General features: G+C 40.7%; 1 protein-coding gene across 2 annotated transcripts in view; it reads left to right on the top strand.

Moving 5' to 3' along the window:
- Kif16b (kinesin family member 16B) overlaps positions 1–26189 on the top strand; it is a 279683-nt gene that overhangs the window by 66727 nt on the left and 186767 nt on the right. The window lies entirely within an intron of this gene.

The raw sequence follows: 26189 nt of genomic DNA, 5'->3' as shown, positions 1-26189 counted from the left end.
TGAAGCCAAATCCTCCTCTGATTGTCATCCCACTTTACATTCATCTAATTATCTTTATTTTTCATGACTTTTCAGATGAGAATGTGTTATTAAAGGTTATGAGAAAGGCGGGGGCAGTTTCCTGTCCTCCCTTCTTGTTTGTACCTTAGGTCTGTCTGTGCTCATCCTCTGGCCTCACTGGGTGCCTTAAGGGCTCTCTTGATCTCCTTTTGCCTCCAGGCTGGGGTGGAGAGCACTGCTCAAATGCTTATTTTGAAAATCTTCCACGGGAATTGGTTGCTATTCCTCAGATATGTACATGTACTTATGTAGTTTTTATGATCCTCTCCTGCATTTCTACAGTGTGTCCCATAAGTTGATCAGTGTGCATGAAGCTACCCCTGCATACAGTGCTGCATGCTTGCCTTCCTGTTCCAGATGGGAGACTCCAGGGTAATTTATCAATAGACCTCATGGGGAGCGGGTTCAGGAATGCGGGGCTCTGCCCTCTCATATAGACATTAGCATTGAAGTCAATGTTGGGTGAAGGTTCCTTGAATGTTGAACTTCCCTGCGTCTCAGCACAGTCTCAGCTCTTGAATGCTCAGAAGCAAGGAACAACTTTGTTCCCTTCTTTGTGTATCCAGCCTGTGACTTTCCTTGCTGGGGAATAGTGAAATCTGAGGTCTTTGGTAACACTGCCTCTAGAAATACTCCCTCCTCTCTGCCCTCCTCTTGTGGTAGTGTTGGGTTCCTGTTGCCTGTGGGTGACTTCGCCATTCCTGGTGGCTTTCCAGCAACTCTCTTACAGCTAACAGTAACCAGTCACAACTGAGTGACCAGTGCCTGTATCCAAGTCCCTTGGGTTTAAGCAGCGAAGTAGCTTCTGTTCCGTGGTTGGCGTTGTCTGGTGACCAAGTGTGTTTGTACCTGGTTTCTGGTGCACTGCAGCTTCTCAGGGCAGGGGCCTCTCCTTTTCTTTTGAAGCCCGTCTTTCTGGTCCCCTTTAGAATGCTGTCGGCATGTGGTTGCATGTTGGCCGAATTTATCTGCACCTGGGCTGCCTCTTCTGATGAGTCCAGCTTCTGCAAGCCTAGCCATCAGGAGCTTTCGAGTGCTTGCCTTGGTTCTCCTTTTGCACAGCCACACTACAGTGTCCATTGCATGGTGTTTGGAGTCATACCAGAACCCCTGGATGCACCTTCTGGTCTGGTACACTGCAAATCCCAGGTGTTTTCGGGCTGACGAATTTTTCAAGCTTTCATCTGAAAGTGGAATTAGAGAATTCTTTCTTCATCCCCACACCCCCACCTCCATCTCTGCTGCTTTTTGGTTTATCGGTTTTGCACATGGTTGTTTCTCTGTCCCAGAGTTTTATAGCCAGCTAAAGAAAAAAATGCCCAAGGTATGTTCTCTGACTTCCAAGGAGCTCCTTGAGCTCTGTGCTTCAAAATAATGGCAGACAGTTGGACTGCAGTGCAAAGCTGGCAGCTGTATGACAGATGGTATGGCAGAGGGATCATGGCCTGTGTGTGTGTCTGGAGCCACGCTGTAGCCGGGGACCTAGAGCCAGGTGGTACTCCTGGTTGAGTCCTTCCAGCTTGAGTTATTCTTGCTTTTCTACAGACTGCACATTTCTCTTGCTGTAGACATAGTCTTTGATCACTCCAGTGTCTGGCTGGATTTTGTGTTTTCAACTGCCCCACACAGGGCTTCCAGCTGTGTCAGAGAATAAGCAGGCTGCTCTCACACAGACCCCCACACTAGCAGTTGCCATGATAAGTGTACTAATTGCATGAAAGTAACTTGAAGATTTTTTTCAGGTTTTTATTGTGTGTACCTTATACCCAGTTGGTGTTTGCTCTGCTGAATATAGTGGCTGGGGCATATTCGAACCCACATGATGATGAGATAAGAATGCAAATAATTTAATTTTGAATTGTGCTGGTGGCTTGTTAATCCTTCTCTGGGGACTACAGAAGTTTTGGGCCAGGAGTTCATGGCTAGGATGGAGAGAGAACACATAGATGGAGGGGTCCTTTACTCTTTCAGAGCTTCTTAAGTAACAGGGAATATAATAAAATGCGAACAGGATCTTTTCCTGGATGAAGATTTTCTGAGTTTAAATTCCGAAGAGAAGCATGCTACTTCTGTTTTATGACAGAGTGAGTCAGCTGAGCTGTTTGTCTCTGCAAGATTACAGCAATCTGTAAAGAGTTTTTCCTTTGCTCTCTGCAGTTTCCTTGCATGAACTGGAGAGGGTGTGGATTTGGAGCAGACTAATAATGGGGCCATTGCTCAGCAGGCCTGTGATGGAGTAGGTTTGTGAAATGAGTTCCCTGCAGTTCTTTGGGTCTCCCTGGCCAGGCCACTGGATCCTCTGCTTTCTGGAGAACCTACACCAAGTGTGGAGAAGATACTTTTCCCTTTGTTTTTGGTGGTATCTTCCATATTTTTGGTATAAGAATTAAACCATTAAAGCAGAGGGCAGATCTGGGATAAGATTTTATTTATGGTCATCAACTTACCCCAGTTCTTGAGACATTACTTGCAGCCATAGAGTATAGTCTTCCTTATCAAGAGTTGTTTTTAGCCATTCCATGATTCAAAACTCTAGCCTGATTTGTAATGTGCCAGCCAGAAAGTGGACCCAGGGGTTCTAAGCAGCTGCTTCATGTATGGCTCCAGACAACCATGGGCAATGGGCACAGTATTGTGGCTGTGCAAAGGCAGACCAAGGAAAGCACTCTAAAGTCCCTGATGGCCAGGTTCATATCAGTTATAGTTTATTTCTGCAGTTTGAAAAATATGAGTGCGATTGTACATTTCATAATGGAGGAAACACATTCTGAGAGGTATATTATCAGGTAATTTCATCTAGTGTTAGCATCATAGCACAAACTAAGATGTCTACAGCATCACTAGGTGATATTCTAATGGAACCACCATGTGACCATTGATTGAAGCACCGCTGTACAGGACATGACTATATTGATCATTTCACTACATGGACAGTACTGTGATCATCCACGTTTATCCAGGATTGGCCATGGTGGGCATTTCAACCATCGTGGTTCTTCCTCCTGTGATTTTCACTGGAAAAACATAGTCAGCCCAACTCAGTACCTGTTTATTGGTGCTGGTCATGTTCAGGTCACTCCTTTTGAATCTTGATTCATTTTTTTTTTTTTTTTTGTGAGTTTAATTTTTGTACCTTAAAAAACTATTTTCAAATTTTTCAAAGAATTCATATTAGGGATAGAAACTAATGAATGATTACCCTCTTGGTATGCTGATATTTTTATACCTGGGCTGCTGCCTATATTGCTAAATAGCTTTTGAAAGCATCCTCATCGTGGGTCCTCAGCTTTCCTCAGTTTATCCTTCCCATCTTTCATCTGTTTATCTCTTCTTTCTTCCTTCATTGAGCTCCCAGTTGTTGAGAAAATCCTACCGTGACATGGTTCTAGGCAGAGGGCACATCCTCAGAGCAAAACAATAAGTCTCTGCCCTTGAAGGGATTATTATATCTAGAGATGAAAATTTTCCTCTCTGCTTTTGGATATTTCTTTGTACAGTTCCCTTCATCTTGGATTGTCTTACCTCATCCTCTGATTTCTACCGAATCCAGTCTAAAGTACATTTGTTGGTAAAACATAGTGGTTCTGCTCCCACACAGGTTGGGACCTCACACTGTAAGAGCAGCAAATCTTACTTTTTAATTTCAATAGAATTTTTTAAAGGATGGTTTATGTTAAATAATTTGTAGAGGCTTATGTGTGTCTGTTCTCTTTGCCTCCTCTCTCCTCTCCTCTTTGAAAAGCCCTTGACACATAGAAATCGCTTTATGAACATGTATGCACTTGTCTAGAAACAGTTTCTGTTTGGAGTACTTAGGTGTGGACATTGAATGAATAGGTAGACCTAAGGTTCACATGGATATACTGTTACTGGGGAAGCTTATGGAGATGCAAAGGAATGATGTCTAATCTATCATGGTACATGGTAGTTACCTGTATGTTTTCATTCTGTTAGATTATAAACTCTTTGAGGTTTGGGACTGTTATTTTGTTATGTTTCTACCATAAATTTTAGTGTGCTAGTACTCTTCTAGCAGTAAAAAATTGCTGGACTTGGTTGTGTTCTTTTATTTCTAAGATACTTATGGACAAGCTTGAGAACTTTGGCTACATCCTCCTAGCTTATCCAGACAGTTGTTATTTCCTGTGATTCCATGGCCCAGGCTTACACCATGGACTTTTAGTGCCTTCTGTCTTGCTCTGGTGTGTGGTGTAATGGGTTGGAGATGGCTTAATCCTCATGGTTGGTAGTTGGCTCCAGGTCGGTTGGGGCTGGTTTGGCTTTATATCTTCCTACCAATATATTAGCTATTAATAAGGTGATCTCAGGGTCGTTATTATTATAAGCAACAAGAATGTTCAAGCATCTTATTTGCCAGTGTCTCTTTGACTAGAGCTTCTATGTGGCTGAAACCAGAGTTAACTATGAGCAGGTTACCTAAGTCTATAGGCTCAGGACAAGCAGTATTTCTTGCTTAACAATCTTCCATTAGCATTTTTCCAATCTATTTTCCTCATCTCTTTGCCTTCCAGGCAGCCCCACAGGTCTGAAACTGTGTGTGCTCCTGGCGTTGATAGTAGGGAGAATTGAAGGGAGAAAGGACATAAGGGTGGGGGTGGGGTGGAGGGCATGCGATAAAGATGATGTGAGAGAGGATTTTTACAAACAATCTGTTTGTTTCTTCCATACACCAGTGAAGATGACCTTGTGCCTCTCTGATGAAAATCGCTCTCAGTACTCCCATGAACAAAGCACTTTGTCCTTTGAAAATGTGTTCACACATTTTTGTCCCATTGGCTCTTCCCTGATCTTAAAGCAAGTGAGAGAATTCTGCACTTCTGCAGTGTGCAGTTGTTAATTTTTCAGCCTCTCATTAAGGTTCCACTCAGGCTGTTAATTTCCACCAGACTGTGTTCTCCCATTCCTAAACGTCTGCTCTTGAAGCTGTTCTTTAAGACGAAAGGCAAAGTAATAAACCAAGTTCATTGTTCTCTGCAACCAGGACTTGATAATTAATAGGGAGGTGGTTGGTGGCACTGTGACGTGCTTGGCAGGGTCAGAGGAAGCACCTCGCTCTGTCGGGGACAAGCTCTGATGTTAAGAATGCCAGGCTGACCATGTTTTCCATGGCAGCTCTCTCACTTTACAGGAGCTGCTACCAAATAAATGCTTTCTGGGTGTAGGCTGGTTCATGCTTTTGAATAACATTTCTGGAGCAAAAGGCCAAGAATAAGTCAAACACACCTTGTTAAATGTTGGTACTGTGATAAATTATTTTGAATATATAAAGGCCTTTTCTTTTGATCTTTTGCAATTAAGCATGTGTGCTGGTAGGCTCTTACTACATATTTATTGTCATAGTCAGGGAGGAAAAGATTACTTGGTCATATGGAAGTGTGCTTTATGTACACCTGTACTCACTGGGTGCTAAATTATGGCAAAGAAGCTTCAGGAACAGGGAGTACACAGCACAGATAAGTTTATTGTCCCAATCATCTCAGTGCACATTTAACTCATCTGAGAAAATTTCTGAGAGCTGTGAGTTTGAAGTAGGGTGATGGCAGTGGAGTCACGTGGAACTTGGGAGCAAGAAGATCCTTTGTCTTCCTAGACTGATAACCTTTACCCTGGACCCGCTGTTTACTATTTTGCTTGCCTTGGCTGCCTTGACCCTCTGTTTCCCATACTGTCATGGTAAGATGCAGGTAGTGGTAGTTCCTGTCACATGAACTGACTTTGAAAGTGCTGAGAAGGCGTCTCACACAGCCAGCATTGGGTTGATAGCATTCAGGCTATTGGACCACTTTAGAGAGTCATTCTCTGATGTAAAACTAGGCTGCCAATAATACCTAATTGGGCAGATAAAAAACATGCATATGAAAATTTATTAAAATACATAGCTTGATGCATATGCAACATGGACTCTCTTATAAGACATTTTATCTTATCAGGTAGTGTTTTGTGTGTTTGTTTACCTGAAATAACTGAAAACTCGGTTCCAAGCAGCCTTAAATAGTGTAGGTTGTTAACAAGCTCACAGGAAACAACGTGATAGGGAGGGGTTTAGGAATGGCTTGACTAGGGATCTGGTTGTCTGGAACTATTCTTAATTCTGTGTTTTGGGATGTTTGACTTTACCTTCAGGCCTTGTGTTTCTCTTGAGTGCCCTGAGAATGGCAAAGTGAAGGCTAGTAGTTCCAGCCTTATGTCCAGAAGCTTATATCTGAGCTTCTGATACCCAGCAACCCCCAGGCTTTTCAGTGACTGTGGGTTTCTTAGCCAGTTTCTGTGGCCAGGGAGATCGTGTGTGCTTTCTGGGCCAGGCTGTGCTTATGTACACCCATCACCATGAGAAGGAATGGGTCTCCTAATTGGTGATGAATTGAGCCCATCTTAGGGACTAGGGTGGGGGTAAGCTGTTTACTGTAGCTAGTTGATACTGGGCTATCCAGACCAGGCAAACCTTAGTGACACTGTATACACTTTCTACCATAGACACAGAACTTAGATGTCAACTTCAGAGTAAAATATAAGTATACCCAAGGCAAACGGGATGTGTGGTCATTGACGGATTCGTCAAAAAACATTTTGAGTACTTCCTTTATGAAGTTGGAATTTCATATTCCCCTAGGGAGTTCTAAGAGAGGGTCCCCTGAGCATCAGTGCCATGGTTTGAACATTCTGCAGGTAGTGGGAGAGGCATCTCTGTTTTGTATTAGGGTCAGATAAGGCACACAGTAAATCCCATGTGCACAAACATGGCTTCCTTTTACTCATTGATTATGGCCTTGAAATTGAAGCTTCTATTTTCCTGCCTGCCTCTTTATTCCTTTTTATTTTTTCTTTTCTCTTATTTTGAGACAAGGATTCAGCCCAGACTGACCTCAAATTTTCTATGTAGCCCAGGATCACCTAGAACTTTCAAAACTCATTGTTTGCCTCACAAGTGCCAGGCCTACAGGTATGTGTCACCACACCTGGTTTATGTAGTGCTGGCTTAGAACCCAGGGCATCATGTGTACTAGACAAGCATTCTACCATCTGAGTTATGTTCCCAGCCCTCCTGTATACTTTCAGACTTTACAGTTGACTCATTTGGTTTATAATCTTTCATCTGTGCCTATTTAGCAATGGTTACTCTGTGGCAACTTGGCATCCCTGGTGTTTATGGGGCAGCAGCAGGTTTTAAGAGATTGCAACCTGGTTGGTTTTGCTTCTGCACTGTTTAAGGATGGCAGCAGTTTTGCTTTACTCAGACATCGGGCCTCCCACGTCTCCTTGCTAAAGCCATGGTTTTGAGCAGCATGTATCTATAAGAAGTATAATTAGCAAGTGGGCTTCTACCGAAAAAGGGAATATGGACCTATGTTGTATGCAGATCTTCATGGCTAGGATATTCTGTTGCTTGCAGAAATGGAGGTGGTAATAAATCCCTGTCACATTAGCTCGTACTTTATGGCGTCTGCTTCGTCAGGTAAAAGCAGCTTCCTGAGAAAGTTGTCTGTCACAAAGGCAAGACAAGTGAGTTCCAAATAGCTCTGACTTCCTTGAATTTGGACAACAGAGATGACACTGAAAATGGTCACCGTTGGTAGCTAATGAATTTTACGTATATTGTGTAATAATTAAGCCTTTTTTTTTAACATTACAATAACAATGATAGCCTACTTACGTAGCTAACAGATTTGACTGTTATAGAACTGGCTGTAACTACTTTAAGTTGATAGGCCCATTTTATCATCCCAAATAATGTACCTAGAAGTTATTCTCCACATCATGAGAAGCTGATTTTCCATTTAGGATGATTTCTATTAAGAATCTCTTGGGGATATCCTGCTCCACCCCATATGTATGTATGTATATATGTTTGTGTGAGGGTACATGTGAATGCAAGTACACATGAACGTGTGGTGTGTGTGCAGACTAAAGGTTGACCTTGGTGTCATTCCTCCGGAACCACCTTCTGTTTTTCTGAGACACGATCTCTCACTGGCCTAGAACTACTCAAGAGGGCTAGGTTGTCTGGCTGGTGAGCTTGTATCTTTTCAAAAGGCAGTTTTCTCAGCCTCACTGAGAAGTTTTATTGGTAATCCCTTCAAAATCATTGTTTTTGAACAAGTACCTTGAGCCTTGCAAGCACTGCGAACCATGCCCCTAACATGTAGCAGGTCGCATGCTAAGAGCACCTCTCTCTTGGTTCCCCGACATTGTTTCCAGCCCTGGTGGTGACTCTACTGGTTGCACTCATGCTGCCACTAGGTGACGTTGGAGGATGCCATTTGAAAGAAATTTCAGCTGAATTGATTCAGTTAAATACAACAGTTTCATAGAGCCTTCTTACAAAATTAGCTTTACTTTTAAGTTTAAGAATTATAGTGTGTAAATATGTAATATAGGGATTTTGACACCCATTCCTTCCATTGTGAACCACACCCAGGTTCTCAGGGACCCCTTCATCCTTGCCTATAAGTTATTTCTTGTCCTGTGGGAGTTAACGGTCACTGCAACATCTGTTCCTAGCCCAGGTTTACCTGTTGCTTCACATGGACAGAGCCGTGATCCTCCCTACCTTCCCTCTTTCAAGAGGAAAGGTCAACAGTTAATGAACTCAGCTATAATGATCTTGGGCCAGTAGGGCCAACTTTGGCTTGGAGGCTGGTCCTGTACCACAGTTCTGTAAATATATCCACCCCTCAGCCTTAATCTTACCAAGTAGGTGGTTGTCGCAAATTCCAATTTCTGCTAATAGTTTTTATTTTAAAAGATAGTTTCTGAGGTTATTAACTAGTATGGTATGTTTTTTTATGTGTGACTTTTCCCCCTTTTTCAGTCCCCTCTTTTAACAGATATTTAACTTGTATTCAAGAAAACTGAGGATATATGTCCATTGTTCCTTCTTTACAGATAGTTTGAGATGTAGATATAGGCTTTGTTTGGCTTCCTACATTGCCTTGCACTCAGCACTCACCGTGTTAGTAGGACGAGAAACACTGGTAGAAGAGATGTGCTGTGTCACAGGTATTGTTTCGGGACAGCACTGTCTTACTCTAGAGTACAGAGTTTCTAATTTTTTTTAAGATTTATTTATTATGTATATAGTGTTCTGCTTGCATGTATGCCTGCAGGCCAGAAATGGCACCAGATCTCATTACAATGGCTGTGAGCCACCATGTGGATGCTGGGAATTGAACTCAGGACCTCTGGAAGAGCAGCCAGCGCTCTTAACCTCTGAGCCATCTCTCCAGCCACCAGAGTTTCTAATTCTAGCCACACTAAGAAAAGGAAACAACACAGACCAATGTAATAGTGTAACATATGTTTATTATAGAAATAACATTATAGAACATATATTAATGTATAATAAATTATATACCATACTCAATTATATATTATATATACAAGAATAATCACACACACACACACACACACACACACACACACACACACATATATTAGAGTATGGTATAGAATTTATGTAAGTTTTTCCCAAAAAGTATTTGTTAATTCACCTGGTTTTTACATTTACAATGCATCTCCATTCAGATGTCAAAGTGGCATTAGATTTACTGGATATACATTTTGGTTTTATAAAAACTTATAATAAAATGCAGTGCCCATACTGAGTTTTCTATAAATGGGTTTAAAGCTTTTCCAGTAACTTAAGTTTTAATTTGCAACTTTAAACCAGTGAAGTACAAATTCAATTTTCCTCCTGCATTGAAGGCTCAGCAGCCAGAAATGTAAGGCAGTTTTAATTGTTACATTGTTTGCTGCCAGGGTGCTATGCTAGGTTTTCCCATTTTTACAGGGAAGAAAACGGGATGGGGGACAACAGCTGTGGCGGGGAGCAGCGAGGAGCCTTCCGGGAGGTGTGTGTTGTGCTGCCTGTCTCTCTCTGTTTGAAACCAACCTTTCTTTAATTCTGGAATGGGTTTTACTTTCACCTTTTCTTCATGTTCAAATGCATTGATTTCTGTGTGGTTCCTTTTGCCTTTTCATTTTGTAAAGACTGATGGAGAAAAGTGGTATTAGGAAGTGATCCTTTATTTGTAGTGAGTCTGGCTGTCAGTATTTTAAAAACCAAAATGGATGATGGCCTGTGCCTAAGCCCCATCTGCTCAGTTATCTCCGCAAATGTCAGGACAAGATTTGTGCTCTGCAGAACCCTGGTTCCGGTTTCCTTCTGTGTTCTGCAGTGTTTTTTCCTGAATTGAAACTCTGATTCTTGCTTTGCTCCAAGGCTGGGCTTAGTCCTTTCATTTCCTTGGCTCCTTTCTCATCTGTGTCTTAAGCAGAGTCACGGTTGTCTGCTTGGACGTCCTTCTATTAGCATTTGTTCTTGCAGTAATGATGTCTCCAGGCATCTTTCAGATTTTTTTTTTTTTTTTGCTTTAAATCATCCATCCAGCTGTGTTCTTTATGGGTAATTGTCTTTTTATTTCACGTGGTACTTGCTTTTGTGTGATTATTTGGTTGCCCTTTATTGCAAAAATGGTTGCTTATAAAAGAGACCTTGCATGTGATTTCTCCACAAGGACAAATGGTCCAGATGTGCAGTGTCACACTGAGTGCTGTCTGTGGAGAATGGAAACTTTCGGGACAGTGATAGCTGATCTCTGTTCCATCCTCAGTGTACAGTGAGCCCAAATGTCCCAAGATGACTGCTTCCTCCTTCATACCGCCTGGGATCCCTGTTCTGTGCTATGTCAGTGTTGTGAGAAATACTTCCTTTTGCTGCTCATCTGCCTTGAAGGAAATGAATAGAGCCTGCCCCATCTTGAGTATCTTTTATATTCTGAGGGGTAGTATAAAAAAGATGTCTTGGTTCCTGTATAATATCTTAAGTCTTCTTAAAATGTTTTTAATTGCAATAGAATTACATCAATTTCCTTCCCTTCTCCCTCCAGCCCAGCTCAGTTCTACCTTTCCACTAACCTCTCTCCTGCTCCCCACTTTTTAGGTTATAGCTAGAAAAATTTCTAGTTTTTTTAAAAAATTATTGTTACATATGTATGTGTGTCTTTGTATGTACAAATATAAATACAAGCTGCTGAGTCTGTTTGTGTGAAATGGTTTCAGGGCTGACCACTTTGCGTAGGCCAACAATCAGGGGCTCATCCCTGGGAGAGGCTAATTCTACTTCTAGCAGCTGTTAGTTGCTTGTAGTTTTTTGTCTAGCAGTGGGACCCACAGAACTTTCCATCTTCCGCAGTCACTTGTCCATATATTGCCATTGTTCTGGTCTTCTTTATCCAGACACGTCTAAGAGAGATTGTTTCCCAGCAGACTTCCTGGTGTGCTGACTCTTCAAATCTCTCCACTCCCTCTTCCACAGTGTTCCCTGAGCTGTGATGTAGATGTATCTGTTGGAGCTGGGGGCCCTGTGGACCTCTTGACAACTGCATTGTGTCCAGTTGTGGTTCTCTGTGGTGGTCTCCATTTGCTGTAAAGAGAAGCTGCTTGGATGAGGGGTGGTAGCTCCATTTATCTGTGGACATAAGGATAAGATTTAGAATGTAGTAAGGAATTATGCTGGTCTAGCAGAGTGGTGGTACTAGATTTTATTCTACGGTTCATGACCTCACTAGCCCTGGGAAGCTGGCTAAGTTTCCGGTACCAGCATGGCAAGGTAAGTATAAAGGTGTAATGAGGGTACTCACATGTTGGTGGTAACCACCAGCTGTCTAATTGGATTAATGCTCACTCAACAGGAAGGAAATCACACCCAGTACTGGAAACCTAATCAGATTTCCAGGGCTAGTGAGGTCATGAATCCTTAGAAAATAATCAATTTAAGTGTCATCCGAATTGGCCTGGCTTATACTTGCCTGTGTCATTAGTTAATATGACTTTGATCAAATTGTGCCTTTTGCTCTTGGTCTTAGTTTGTTTTCCCCCATCACAACTGGAATTGCTGGCTTAGGTAGTTCTAGAGATGCTCTTTATCGGAGAAGGACTTGGTTTTCCATGAAGCTGCGAGCAGTTATGTGAGCACACCCTTACTTGGGGCACAGACACTTGGCCACTGCTGTCTGTCTTCAGTGGTCTTTGGCAAGAACTTCCTTTTTGTTTCTTGCCACTGAGAATTCCCCCCACCTGAGTCTTAGCAATTACAGAACAATATACAAATCACAAGTAGGCAGTGATGGATCTTCACAAACAAAGCACAGCCATTTCTCTAGGAAACAGGTAAAGAAACAAAATATTATCAGTGCCTGAGAGTCCTTGCCATGCCTCCTGGGTTACTCTTCCTTTTTCCTAAGGAGTCGTTTAGCCTGACTTTTGAAAGCAGGCCTTGATTTTATTTGTGTAGACTGGCTTCCCTTGTTCATATTATGTTTGTGAGATATTTCAGTTCCTGTACAGTTAAGTCTTATGAGCTGAACTGGCTTGGCTCATACCTGGCTGTGTTGTAGCTGTGTAGTGTTACATAAAGTGGACCTATCACAGTTTATTTATTCCTTCTTACATTTGGGCTACTCCTTGTTGGGGCTGTTAGAAATAGCTCCACTCTGAGCCTTCTGATCCGTGCCTTTCGGTGAATGCATACACACGTTTGAAAGGAGTATTTCTGAAAGTAGGTACTGGGTCATAGAGTAGATGCATGTTCAGCTCTAGTAGACACTGAACATAACCTTCCAGAGTATTTATAACATGTCTGATCTTACCTATGGGGAGGCCTACTATCTCCAGCAACGTTTGCTCTAGTGTGAGTCTACCTAGTGGGCGTGTGGTTGTATCACATTATGATTCTGTTTTGAATTTCTTAATGGCATGGAAAAAATTTTCCATTAGTTTTGATTATCATCATTTCTCAAATGACTTCCCCTCAGACCTTATCAAGTGAGTTGTCTCAGCATTTAATGTCCCCAGTCACTGATTATTGAGCGGTGCTGTGACTTCTCTTGTTTGCCTTACTCTATAAACTTGTCATTCTGTTGTCTCAGAGAGTGTCGCTCATCCAGTCACCATCTCATTTCATATCCACAGGAGTGCTTGGGGCATACTGGGCAGTGTTCGGAAAGTGTCCCAAATGTGGTGGGTCTTTTGGGCTCTACTTGCCTCATTTCATTCTTGATTCGCTGTTGAGATAGGCTGCTCATTTTTTGGCCTACCCCTCTTCCTGCTTTTGTCTTGTAAGCCATTGCCTCCAAGCCACGGCTCTTTCTTTCAGCCAGGGTGAGGTTATTTTTGTAAAATGAGAGAGTAATGACCATGACTATGGTAGGAAACTCCAGGTCTGTTTCTAATTACTTAGAATTCATCCTCATTTTAGACAATCATCCCCTAAAACCTATACAAAGATCCCAAGCTACGCTGTCAGCAAAACCTCACTTAACCCAGAATATTCTGTAATATCCTCATCCAGCAATAGCAACCCTTTAAATGAAGTGATTCCTACATATTTTATTATTTGTTATTATTGTTTAGACCGTACATCCCCATTCATAAAGTGCAAGGTCACAGAGGACACAACTTAACGTGTTCTGTCACCAAGTCAGGGGTGATATAAATGTTCAGAGCAATCTTCTCATGCCCTACTCTGATTTCATTTCAAGCCTGCGTTGTTGCTGGGTGTTGACTCTTCTTCAGAGCATGATCATTCTGTGTGTACTTCAAATAACTCCAAACTTGCAGGTGCTGAAGGTGACCGATTGCAGGGATCTTGTTTATAAAAAAAACAAAGAAGGTTAGAAGAGGGGTCTGTGGAAGCATCTTGGCCAAATTCTTTTTTCCCACACTTTTCTCCAACCTCTTACTTTCTTCCTGTTTGTTTTAAACAAAGATATCTGAGTTAATGACTTGGCCTCAGTGTTCCAGAATAGGAAGCAGGGCTGGGTTTCACTCCCTCTTTTAGCCTGACGCTCTTTAATTGTGACTGAGTTACCTTAGAAATGGCATCTCAACCCTTCCCTTCTTAGAACCAAAGTTGCACTTCACTTTGATGAAGAGAACATGGCTAGCCTGCATGTTTCAGAGCATAATTTAATGTGGAGAATTCAAGACAAGATATACTGAAACCAGTAACCATTCTATAATGGGTTTCATTTGCATTTAAATTATTCTTCAGAGTTTTTGAAGGTTAATTTAGAACAAATGACTTGTTTTTATTATTATATTAAGCCAGAGTGATTTTTTTGTTAAATTTAACAAGAGTTCTCTGAATTTCTTCAGAATCACAATGTACCAGTCTGCTGTTAGTAAGTAAAATACAGTTTTTTTTTTAAGCAAAATATCAGAGAACAAAAGTAATGACAGCCAAAAGTGTACGTTCTCAGTAAGCATATCCTGCTATAATTACATGTTGTGTGAGGAGGCTTGTCACAATAACAAGGGGAAGTCTCAGGTATGGACAAAGCCATTGTGTTTTAAGAACAATCCACCTTCTTGTTTTACGTTATTCATTTATCAAAAGAGTAGTTGGAATTGGAGCTATGCTGTTGGGAGTGTTTTGTTTTCTTGGCACTAGATGGCGGTACAGTTAGGGAAAACAAACCTTGTAGCTCTTCAGGCTCCGATAGTGAAGCTGTCCGAAAGTACAGGACATACTGCTGAAGGGAACTGAATAGGCCACGGGTGATTTCTGGAAACAGGGTCTGTGGGAGACAGATTGTGAAGAATTTAGCATTAGTGATTATTTAGCTGGTGCCTTCTTGTAGCCACATTGAAACCTGATGCATAGATGTGAACACATCTTCATATTTTGAAGTTTCTATTCTTATTCTTCCAAAAACAGTTTTTCTAAAGCTGCTTTAAGGAAATAATAATGGATAGTCTTAATAACGGATATTGCCTTACATTTAAACAGTGGCTCTTAATCTGTGTCGCAGGTGGTTATTATGATGTCTGCTCTTAGAAAGCTGGCCTGCCTGCTCCCCCACTCCCCACCACCCTCTTTATCTGCTTGTTTCTCTCCATAAGACTTGTCTTATAATGACTGTTTATGTTTATATCACACTTTCTTTATCTTAAGAGAATTAAGACTGACTCTACCTTGTGTCCTTTTCCTGTATCATTCCTTGTATGTTTGAGGATGTCCATGCTAGTGAAAGTACCCTGGCACTTGGGGGATGAGGTCCAGTTCTCTTTTTGGCTTCAGCCATTGAGAGCCAAGAGTCTTCTAGATGGATGCTCAGATGAAGTTTTTTCCAACTCTTTCCTGGTTACATGGAAGCAGGCAGAAGATGTTACTACAGGCACAGGTACACTGCAAGGCGGGAGGAAATGCTGGTGAAGGCCACCTCACTCAGTTAGTTACTGGCCATGTGACTTGGTTGACTTACTTAGATTCTCTGTCCAGTTTCGTGATCTGTGAAATGGGCCCATAGTGCCTGTCTGACTAGGTTGCTATGAGAATGAAAGGACAGTTGTAAACCTGCTTTGGTGTTGGTCATCGTGGGTAGAGTAGAAAAGGCTTTCTCATAGCTTGAGCTCAGAAGCGTCTATTCTCCTGGGGAACTGAGGCATTCAGGACTGGGGGAGTGTGTAGTCTAGCAGTTGGGGGACAGAAGAGCCTAGGCTATAGAAAGGGGCACATCAAATCACAGCAGACCTTAATTTCCTAGTTAATGCTCCCTTTTCTTCATTAGTGCTGCAAAGAAAGTAGTGAGCTAATTTAAATTCTGGTCGTATATTCTGAAGACGCTTTTCCCGTTTAGTTTCATTATCTGAACCATCAGTATTTCTTTTGAAGTGTCTAAGTGGTGTATTGAAATTTCTTACTCATTTCTCTCATTTCACATTGAATTAATGGCAGAGTATTCAAAGTGGATGGAGTCTTGGGGCTGATCTTATCCGACCTTGTCACGATACATTGAGAGATCAGAAGCCTGCACATAGGGTATTTGCTGCATACTTCTCAAGACTACATAGGGAGTGAGTGTCCAGGTTGAGGTCAGAATATGATCTTCTGAATTCCAGTTCAGCATCCTTCATAGCAGTGAGCACTTTGGTGTGTTCCCTTGTCCTCTTTCCTTTACAGGATGCATTAAACTTTATAATAATAAAATGTTCCAAATAAAAAATGCACAAACTTTAGATTTTGACTTTCAGGAAATGTTTGTTGATAAACTATTCCAGTATTACTCTAGAGGAGTGCATAAGCTCCTAAAGTGAATGTGAGAAATTGTAGCCAGAAGTTTTATCCAGTCCTGTGGAATCTCTCCCACCTGTGTCATACAGCCACTTGGACCCAAATAAACACACAGGCTTATATTATTTTTAAACTATGGCCATGGCAGGCTTCTTTTAGGTTCTCAGAGCTTATATATTGCTTATTGTCCATGGAGTATTGATTTTGCATGGTTTAGGCGCCACGGTTGGCCCTCCATTGACTATTGAAAACTCCACTCTGAGTCAGTGATGACCCTTTCTCAGGGAAATGTACATAGACTAGGCTGGTAAGGCCAGGACAGGATGTAAAGTCAGTAGCCAATACCCAACCTATCTACCTACTACAGGGACAAGTTTCTGTAAAAAGGAGTGGCCATATTGGGAAGAGGGAAGGGGTTCTATAGCACCCTGTCTCAAACTCATCTTCTGGGGTCTTGACATGGGGATTAGGTTTAGAGTCCTGGAAGAAGTGTGGTCCTGCCTATCATTAACCCATCCTTGTCTCATATTCAGTCTTCTGTAGGACTTCCTGTTAGAACTTCATGGACTCTCTTTCTGGGAAACAAGTTTCTGCCCTGTCTGGCTCCATACCCCAATCTTTCTTCTCCCAGAATGAAATTCCTGGGGATATTCTAATTCTTTGGAAACTATTGTATCAACAGCCTGATAGCCAGAAGGAGAGATACACTTGTCTCTCTAAAATGAGGTTGGTGATACTGGGGTGCCACTAACAGTCATGAAGTTTTAAAATAGTTCTCAGTCAACACAGGACTTTTTTTTTTCCTTAGGTTCTTTACTATACTAGTGAAGTTATATACAATTAAAGTTAACTACCACCATCCTACTCTGTAGAGCAGGGGTAGGGGTAGGGGTCAGCATCCACTGTGACCTGTGAGTATCGTGGTTAAGCCTGGCCTGACTGCTTCTGATCTCTATGAGCCTCAGTTTTTTCCTCACACCCAGGCCTAGCAGTCACTCCAACCTTAATGTAGCCATCCATGTACAAAGGTCATCTATGTAAAGTGTTCAGCGTACTGTCTAAAGAGATCTACAGGCTTCTCCTATTAGGAACAGAGGGTAAATTTAGAGTATGTGGGCCACATGTCTGTCTCAGTTCTTCCAATTTGTAGAGGGAGACAGGACACAGACATTGTCAGGGCATAAACAACTGTGCCAATAATAGTTTGTTTAAAGAAATAGGCAGAGGGTTAAATTTGGTCTTCAGACTGATGTTAGGAAGCTCTGGCTTGGAAGATAAAATGTATTAGCCAATAATAGCAGACGTGGTTCTAGTTTTTAAAATACTTGTTTATATTCATATTTATGTGAAAAGAGACATGGATTTTGAACTTACGATGATATTTATTTCCATATTTTACTCTATTTGAAAATAGTAAGCTTGGTTAAATAATGCTTTTACCTCCAAAGTTTTCACATTGACAAAAATAAATAGATCTACCTTTAAAAATACTTTTTGAAGTGTGTGTGTGTGTGTGTGTGTGTGTGTGTCTGTGTCTGTGTGTCTGTGTGTGTCTGTGTGAACTTCACATGTGTGTTAGTGCAGAGGCCAGATGAGGATGTTGGAATTCCTGCAGCTGGAGTTATAAGTGTTTTCTTGTGAGCCACATGATATGAGTGTTGACAATTGGACTTGGGTCTCTGGAAGAGCAGAATGCTTTCCATCCCCAAATAGCAAAAATCTAAACGAACGCTTGCAAGGATTCATTAGAAAGCTCCCGAGGGCCGACACGTTGGGCTTGCTTGGATGTATCACAGCGAAGTCAATATGTAGCAGTCTCCTCAGGGTGATTTTCCACTAGTAGCTGGCTCCATGAGCCGGGCTTGCTTGAGGTTGGTTTTTGGTAAGTGGGTCTTGTATTTCACTTTTTCTTTCGGTAGCCTGGGTAGACGTTTATCAGTTCTTACTGATCTTCTCAGAGTATCAGCGTTTGGTTGTTTGGTTTTCTTGATTGGTTTCTTGGTTTGTTTTTTTTTTTTTTTTTTTGTATGCTGGTTTTTAATATTTTAATTTTTCTGCTTTTCATTTAGGTTGTTCTTATTTTCTTAAGGCTAAAACATGACTCATCTTTCTCTCTTTCTAGTATATTCGTATGTTACATATCTCCCTATAAGCACTGTTGTTGCTTTATTGCAACATTTTGATGAATTGCTTTTTCATTTTTCTTTAATTCAAAATGTTTGAGAATTCCTTTGATATTTTCTCGTTGATCTATATGTTCCTTCAACATGTTTTGTTTAAGCTATGAGTATTTGGGAGATATTGTTTCTTTTTTCCTTTTTTTGTATATGTTATGATTTATCATATATTATGTGACATTATTTCACACCCATTGAAGCATGCTTTATGGAGAATATTCTGTGCGATTTTGAGGAGAATGCATAATCTGTCTGAAATTAAAGTAGTTACTCCCACTTTCTGTTGATTGATGTTTTTTCTACATCTCTCTGTGTTCTTTTCTATTGGATGAAGTCATCTATAACTAGGCTCAGATTCATTATACTGATGATGCTGTAGAGTGCAACTGTGTCCTTATGGATTTTCTGGCAGTTGGACCTATCCTTTTCTCATAGAGATGGTTTAGAGGTCTCCACCTGCCATATAGTGTCTTCATGCTATAATAAAATATGTGGTGCTGGAGAGTGTATAATAGAAAGGAGTTTATCTCATAGTGGGGAGGCTGAGAGATCAAGATTAGGTAGCCCCACTTGTTTGGCCTCTGGTGAGTGTCTGCTGACTATACTCTGAGAGTATGGACTGGAGGTGCAGGACACTCACATGGTAAGACATGAAGCAAGGCAGAACTAGGAGCTGGTTGCTCTTTTTAGAAATATTTCAAGAGCATGCTATGTCAGAAACATAGACACAGTTGTGTCTTCCTACACTGTCCAAATTTATTGATAACAATGAAGTCATAAGATATGGTGGTTTCATTAGTTAGAATTTGTGAGATACTTCCACTTTCCTTGGTCAAACCAAATACACTCTTTTATTCCAGTGTTTATTACTAATTTTAACTCTCTGAGCACATGTTATATATCTTACAGGGTATGTATTTGTTTACATTTATATATACGTATATACATGCGTGTCCCTCTGTGTGTGTGTTAGTTGTAGAATGGTTACAAAAAGTTAAAGAGACAAGGAGTTGAGCTACAGGAGCAAGGTGAAGTGTAAGGGTCCAGATGATGCTGAGCAGATGGGTGGATTGCAGATTCAGATGGGCGCAGAGGAAGACAGACAGGTAATTCACGTCAACAGTGGGATCAAGCCAAGTCAAAGACTCTGGGACAGTTGTGAGTTCTCTGCCTGTTGAACACTTGATGCATATACCAGGTGATGAGGTTACAGGTGGGTGGGGCCGTCTTCACCTCAGTGGTAGGTGTCTACCCCTTTATGGGGTCTAGGTGAAGATATTATACTTTCTTTGGTCTAGAGTGTCTTCATACCTTTTTAGACCTGATTTTCTTGATATGTTTTTATGTATTGATTTGCCTCTATAGTCCCAATTCTCACCCATAAATTTGTGGTGAGAAAGGGTGGTACCATTTCTACTCTTAGGAATAAGTCATTTATATCTCTTTCTGATGTAGGTGGTACTGGACAGATGGTACTTTTCACATGCTTTTCAAGGACAGTTATCCTCTATCCTCAAAATGGAGTCCGGTGCTGCTTGTAAGATGGAGTCTCTCAGAGCAAGTCTCAGTCTGCAGCAAATAAACAAAGAGTTTTATACAATATGGTACAACCTGATCTCAGCATTACTTTAATCCCTTTTGAAGGTAGGAGCCCCTAGTGACATAACCACTTTGTCACAAATCCCACTTCCTAAAGGCTTCATAGCTCAACACTATGATGGTGTGGACCAAGATTCTGGCACATGCCCCTCTGGGTTGGAGCACATCTATTTAAACCATAGCATGGGTCCTCTGTTGGTTCATTCAGCTCTGTCATGTTTCATTGTTACGTCATGTATAGTAGTGGTTGTCTTGTCTTTTTAGAGTGTTGACCTTTGTTAGTCATGCTTCTCTTCATCCCTGATAACTTCCCTTCTTCTAAAGTTTACTTTGACTGAAATTAGTGGCCACAGCCACTTTCTCTTGGGTTAGCACGGTGTTTCCTTCTTTCCCTCTCTATTTTGTCTAAATTTGTCTTTGTATTTAAAGTAGTTTTCATATAGCCAACATACAGTTTAATTTTTTTTCTTTGTGGCCACATTTTGACAATCTCTTTTTATTGATGTATGGTCATTGACTTTGAAGGTGATTATTGATATAATTGGAGTAACATCGTACTTATTGCTAATTTGTTTGTTGCTATGTTTTTTATGCATGTCTTTGTTTCTTACACTTTTCCTGTTTTGTGTTTTTAATGAAACATTTTATATGATTACTTTTCTTCTCTGTTCTTATATAAATGATACTTCTTTTAAAAAGTGCTCTGGAATTTGCAACTTATCCAAGTCCATTTTGAAATAACACCACAATACTTTATGTGTAGAGTGGACGACTTTTCCAGAGGATACAGCCTTTTTAATTTACCTCTGTCCATGGTGCAATGTGTTTAACATGCACAGATGTATGCACAGGTGTGTATGGAAATGTATAGGCTATATTGATGCTGTTGTTTTGAAAAAAAAGTAAAAGATATGACTTTATCTTCACATATACTTTCTCTACTGCTTCTGTTTTTTGTAGGTCAATTTCTGACTCATAATTTTAGTTCTTTCTTTAGATTTTAGCAACAAATCCCCCCAGGCACTCAGGATTTTTTTTTTTTTTTTTTTTAGTTTACTTTTCTATTGCTGTGATACTGACCAAAAACAACATTAAGTTGAAAAGGTTTATTTTACCGCAGAAATGATAGTCCATCATGGAGGAGAAGTCAGGGCCAGAATCAAAACAGGAACATGGAGGCAGGAATGAAAGCAGAGGCCATGCAAGAACGCTGTTTACTGGCTTGCTTTCCGTGGCTTGCTGAGCCTGCTTTCTTATACATCCCAGGATGATTTATTTGCCCAGGGGTGTTTCTGCCCATAATGGCTTGTCTCTCCAACATCAATCATAACATCAATCATCAATCAAGAAGATGCCCACACAAACTTTCCCATAGGCCAATCTGATGGAGACGTTTTCTCAGTTGAGGTTCCCTTTTCACAGATGATCATGATTTGTGTCGTGTTGACAAAAAACTGACTGCACATATGTTAACTAGTCCACCTCATTCCCCTTGTTTGCATGGAATCTGAGGGGCTGTGGCAGGTAGTTCTGACCTTTCTCCTCCAGAGAGTGCTTACTTTTCCTCTGGACTTCCTCCAGAAGTATTTCTCTATTTTAGATATTTTTTTTTCTGAAGTTTGCACAAACATTGCCCATGTTTGTTTTTGTTGTTTTTTCTTTTTCTTTTTCTTTTTTCACTTTTCTCCATCTTGAGCTCCCTGCTTCTGTGGTTTACTGTCTGACATTAGTGTGAATTTGTCAATCATTTTCACTTCAGATATCTCTTACGTTCCTCTTACTTTCTTTCCTCCTATTCTCACTGCGCGTGGCACATGCTCTGTGGATCTCTCGGAGTTCTTGGATGCTTTGTTCTGTGTATGTTCCCCACACCATCTGTGGCTTTGATATCTTAGTTTTTCAGGTTGGGAAGCTCCTGTTGAGGTATGTTCAAGTTTACAGATTGCTTCAGCTGTGTCCAGTTTACTAGTGACCTACCCAAGGCAGTTTCATTTCTGCTACCATGTTTTTTTGTTTGTTTTTGTTTTTGTTTTTTTGCATTATTTCTGATTATTTCTTAGGATCTTAGTAGTGTTTCTGCTTTCATGTTACATATGTTCACATACTGTCTACTTTTTCATTTGCATATTAATCATTCTTTTAAATCCTTTAGCTGATAGTCTCAGCCTTCTTGATATATATATATATATATATATATATATATATATATATATATATATCACCCTGGCTGAACATGGTTGACATAGACACTGAAGACTGGATCTGATGTTTTTTCCATATTTTCAAATTGTTTACTTTTCTTTTTTTATATCCTTCGTATGATTATTTTTGGTGGGTTGGGAACCCAGGAGTGAGCTATGCTATAAGGACATGCTGTTCTGGGTGAGAGAAGCTATGGTAATGTGCCTGTGGTGATATGGTGACACAGTGTGGGGGAATGTGAGCATTCTGTATGTTATGATTTATTATTACTCAGGGAGGGGGAGGCGAGGGTATCCCACGGGCACAGGGAACCATGCTGGCATGCTGGGCAGATGCAGAGGCTATGGCAGCGGTCAGTGATACACAACCCAGACTATGCATCCGGGTGGAGAGTTTATTATAATAGAGAGATAAAGAGGCAGAGAGACAGAAAGAGGGAGGGAGGGAGGGAGGGAGGGAGGGGGAGAGAGAGAGAGAGAGAGAGAGAGAGAGAGAGAGAGAGAGAGAGAGAGAGAGAAGGGGGGTTGAGCGATACACACCTTGTGGGAGTGGAGGGAGAGAAGAGAGAAATGGGCTGAGTTTTTCCTTAAGAAGAGGCTTCTATGTCAGGAAGCAGGATGGTCCCAAGGGGCGGGATCAGAATATTAACACTATACTCCTCTGGTTAGGGCTCAGTCTTGTGGTGCCCATTGCCCTGGATGGGACCATGATACTTCCATGTCCTGCCTTGGGTAGGCAGTATGGCTCGAGAGAGCTAGATTTGTTATTCCTTTCCTCCAGGCAGGTTAGACTCTGACATAACCCTGGCCAGTCACTCTTTGGATAGGGAGTTCTCAGAGTACAGCCTTGTTAGCAAGCCCAGAATGCACTGTGATATTTCATTTGGCTCTATTCTCCCCTCCCCTACTCCTGTTGCAAGTGCATGAACATTCATCCTCTTTTTTTATGAGAACCCCATGGAACTTCTGGGGGTAATAATGGCTAGAGCTTGTGTTGACCCCCATGACTCCAGGCCCCTCTCCCTGGAACTTCCATTGCAGGACTTGCCCACATTGAGCATGTATAGTTGGCCAGTTACTGTTTAGACCATCCTCCACTGTGCTGTCCCGTGATGGTTCCTAAACTAGCTGTCTACACTGGGAAGTTGCAGCTCTGTACCCATGGTCTACAACTCTAATTTCCTGATTGACCTGGAAGGAGGTGTTGATGTTTCAGTTTGTTCCTCTTTATATTTGCAGTTAATTTAATGCTGGGCTGGAAACTGGAATTTAGGGCCCAGCTCTTTGGTTCTTTGAAGTAACACCAGCCGGGGGGAGGGGTGGGAGGCAGGAGTCTCATGGAAGTCCTTGCCTTTGATAAGCAAACTTGTGTCCAAGGTAAGAGTGTATTTCATTGTAAGTAAGGCCCTCCCCTTCTGTGCAAATGACATATCCTTCCTGTATTTGGCTTCCACTTGTCCTCTCTGTTTAACAGGTGATGGCATTTGCCTACTGTGTGTCAGGTAGGCCCTGAGGCACAGACAAAGACAAATGATGCAGGTAGAAGCTGGGCTTTAGGGAATATCTTTTCCTTGTAACTTCCTTAAGTTTAACAGAAAAGGAAAGAAAAAAAGAAGTTAAAAGGGATGGTTTGTCTATTCATTAAAAATAACAGTCAGGTTTTCTTTGTTTGTTTGTTTTCTGTTTTTTTGATTTTTTTTTTTTAAGTGAGAGCAGTGAGAACTGCCTTCAGCTTTGGCTATGCAAAACTTAAGACATGACGTGATTAAATGAATGTTGAGAATATATGTAAATGCAGATGTTAAATGCTTGTTGAATGGCCTAAAAGTGTTTTCTTTTCCTGTCACCTTTAGTTGTCGAACTATTTAAAATAGTTCTTGTAGAGATTTTACATATACATTTGTGTTTGTAGGAATGTGAATACCTACTGCCACATGTTTTTAAAATAACCTGTTAAAAATCAATTTAAATAATGAAACATAGGGCCTTTAAGTGTCTTCACACAGTACTTAAGGGGTACACTTTACCATTGAAGGACAGAGCTGGAGTGATGGAATGGGATGGGTATTGCCACTTCCCAGACCCTGAGAGGCTGTAGATTTATACTGCATTAATGTAGAGCTGTTTTTAGTTTGTATTATTAGTATTTTATATTACGTTTATTTATTTATTTATTTATTTGGTACTGGGAATTAAATTCAGAGGAGTCATTTGTAGTAGAGAATTTTGTCTTTCCATTCATTGCAAATAAATACCAGTGCAGCCCTCAGCTGTGTGTAGAATTTGCTCTGGTTTTATCTAGATTTGGGGAATAGGCTAAAATAAATGATCACTAGAAACCCTTTATTGTCCCAGTGCTAAGCATTTCTTTCTTCTAGGGGCAGGAAATGCTTTTCCAGTCTGGTATTAATTCTGCCAAGGCCCTTTACAGTAGGACTGGAGTCCTTGTCTCTTCCACATTTATTTTTCAATAGCTGGGAACCTGCACGAAGCCTCTGACAGTTCAGTGATTTACCAAAGGTCATTCCCAGAATTCATGGTACTTAGAAGCTCAGCTCCTGGCCTCTGCTCATATAGTCCAAAGTTCAACCCATCTGCTCTCCTGTGTCCGATAAATATTCAGCTTGAGCAGATTCTCAGAGAACATGGAATTAATCTCTAACCCTTGGCAAATGACATTTTATTTCATTTTGAGAACCAACACTTTTAGACAGTTAGGATGTAAGTGTGAAAGAGTAAACAGAAGAATTTGAAGTTCAGTTCATTGAAGAAGATCCTCCCAATGGGGCCCAAGTACCCCAGGAAAATGATTGATTTGGGCCTTGGAGTGCATGCCTGGTATAAGGTAAAGCATGCCAGGAGTCAGTGGGCTATGCTTTTCAGATGTTTCATACATTTGCTAACAGTAGTTTGCCCTTTAGAACATACAGAAATGTTTAAACTATGTTTTGGTAATACATTTAATATTTGCACAAGATGGGATGCTTATTGTATTTTAAATGTTGATATTTTAAAATAAAATTCATATCATTCTCAAATGATATTAGAATCTAAAATTATAGAGATTTGATAATTATCAACCTTGAAGAAAACATCAATAGTCTCTATGGATAATTTTCATTTCTGAATGAGCTTGTATATTTTATTTATCATGCAATTTTTCTAGTTTAATATGTTTTTGTACTTGTAAGTTTTTCTTTGATCATTCTATTATAATCTTTTGCAGTAAAACTATGCAAATACATTTCAATGCAATTAAAATATTTTTTATATCCACGAGGCTCTAATTATTTAAAAATTTCTCCAGAGTGAATTATGATTATAATTATTAGTGGCACATACTTTATCAAACCAACATAAGTATGATGCATTTTGATAACTAATTATTAAACATTAGAAATGCTATTGCAAGTGTGACATTTAACTAAATGAAACTGGTACATCATTCACAGGGACATTGGATGTAAGACCCAAATAATCCAGGATAAGCCATTTCAGACAAGTATGTTGATGGGGTCTGAAGAAAATTGCTTTGGCCGGGTCCCTAGATTAAAGTGATTTTTAGGTAGTCAGCTGACAGTTACATGGTGATCTTTCATTAAAAATTGTTTTTATTATTCCATGTGCAGGCAGCTTGAGAATGTGGTCCTTTAATTTTGTTGAAAGCCAAGGTGTGGAAACTGTTGTTGGTTGTTTTATTTACTCTTTGACTTTGGCTCTTTAGGTGGCCTGCTACCCAGCTCCCAAATAAATCACAAGGAGGCTGATTCTTACTTATGAATGCTTGGCCTTAGCTTGGCTTGTTTCTAGTCAGCTTTTCTTAAATTATCCAATCTATATTTTGCCTCTGGGCTTTGATCATTTTCTGTTTCTGTATACCTTTCTTTACTTCTTTCTCTCTGGCTTATAATATAGCTGGGTGAGTGTCTCCAGGAGCCTTTCTCTTCTCTTTCTTGCTTCTCGATTTTTCTCTCTTCAGATCTCTCCTCCTACTTATTTTCTTTGCCTGCCAGTCCTGCCTATCCTTTCTCCTGCCTTGCTGCCTATCCTTTCTCCTGC

The sequence above is a fragment of the Peromyscus eremicus genome, chromosome 4 (genome assembly GCF_949786415.1).
Source record: "Peromyscus eremicus chromosome 4, PerEre_H2_v1, whole genome shotgun sequence".
Taxonomy (NCBI): Eukaryota; Metazoa; Chordata; class Mammalia; order Rodentia; family Cricetidae; genus Peromyscus; species Peromyscus eremicus.
This window is presented reverse-complemented; position numbering and strand designations above follow the sequence as displayed.